Raw genomic sequence first — 1678 nt, 5'->3', positions numbered from 1 at the left:
CATGTTCTATTGTTTTGTAAGTACTCTACTAAAATGTGTGAAACTTATGGACATGTGAATTTTTGATGTATTGGTGTTGTATTGATTAATGTTCGATAGTCTTTCTAAGAGGCCAATGTTATCCATTTTTTGATTGAAAGGCTAACCCGTCCCAACTCGTAGCCCACTTTGGCTGGGTTGGGCTGCTATTTTATAGGTCCTTTAGTTAAAAGGGTCAGCCCATCCTAACCCATTTAACTCGCTAGCCCTTTAGGGTTGGATTGGGTTGGGTTAGGCCCGCCCATTTTGACAGCTCTAACTGGACTTAATAAAAAGACTACCGTGATCAATTACATACAATGAACTTGTTACTTGATTGTGCAAGTAAGTGAACTACTCGTTGTAATTGTGATTGTGACATTGGATTGGGTGTCACGTCCCGACATATATATTGGATCAAATATCACTTTCTGACACATATATACTAGATTGGGTGTCACGTTTCAATACATATATTAGATTAGGTGTCATGTTCTGACACATATATTGGATAGGGTATCACGTTCCGATACATATATTGGATCGTGTCACGTTCCAACATATATTAACAGTTTGAGTATGGGTCCTATAAGAGGAATATTGTTCGTTATTGTATTGTATTGACATGGTGAATTGTGTAATGCTTATAAAATGATGATTGGTAATGTGTTTCCATATATGTTAGTCTTTACTAAGTTGTAGTTACTTGTGCATGTTTCGCTTACTGGTCTGGCTTGTGATCCTACCAGTACACTGTTGTTTATGTGTACTAATACTGCAATTGTTCTTTTCTTGTTGAGTACAGAACATCTTCAAACGGCTACTGATAAATTTCAGCTAGGAGATCAGTAACTGTTCAGGATTTAAGTGTTAGTCAGTTCTTTCAGGCTACCACGAATTCTTCTAGGATCTCAGTCCAATCTTTTCGGACTTAGACCTTTCAGACTTTACTTTGTATTATTGTTTTTGGGGTTGCATCCCCGTACTCTTAGATTTGTTATGTAGTAGTTTTGATACAATAAACTTTAGGTTCTAGGGTGTTGACTTCCACATGTTTAACTATTTTATGACTGTGTAAAATTTATTCATGAATTTATGAAAACTCATCTTAAAGATTATATAAAAACTATTTCTGCATCTTTTTATGCTTACTTTTGTATTAGAATGCTAGTTTGGGGGTATAGTTTTGATTCTTCCATTGGAGGGGTAGTGTGGGTACCACTCACGACCCTATTTGGATCGTGACAAATCTCAAATTCAATTCTCAATACCTAAGCTTAGTAACAAACCAACGATTTTTCCCATCTTAAACCTTTCTTCAAGCTTGCCTTTAAGTTTTTTAGCAGTAGTTACCTTCTTATCCCGAGAATGAAGCGAATCGGTATTGAAAATATCATTAAAATCTACATCGAGTGTGTAACGAGTAGGCATAATGTGATTGTAATTCACCAGCCTGATGAAAACCATAACACGAGATTTCTTCGCCTGTTTTTTCGTTGAATCCTTTCGAATCACCTTTTCTGGGTACTTACTTATACCTGCAACCAAACAGTGACCGTAAGGTCTGTCTCTTTTTCCTTCATTGAATCCCTTCACGATCATTGCTTTTCGGCTGGCGTATCGGCCTTGAAGAATGATTTGGCTTCAGGAATTTCATCAT

The 1678-nt window shown here is 36.7% G+C and overlaps 1 pseudogene; it reads right to left on the bottom strand.

The window, feature by feature from the left end:
• Positions 1-1198: 1198 nt before the first annotated feature.
• LOC129877115 (60S ribosomal protein L27-3-like) lies at positions 1199-1678 on the bottom strand (annotated as a pseudogene).

The sequence above is a fragment of the Solanum dulcamara genome, chromosome 2 (genome assembly GCF_947179165.1).
Source record: "Solanum dulcamara chromosome 2, daSolDulc1.2, whole genome shotgun sequence".
NCBI classification, from domain to species: domain Eukaryota; kingdom Viridiplantae; phylum Streptophyta; class Magnoliopsida; order Solanales; family Solanaceae; genus Solanum; species Solanum dulcamara.
This window is presented reverse-complemented; position numbering and strand designations above follow the sequence as displayed.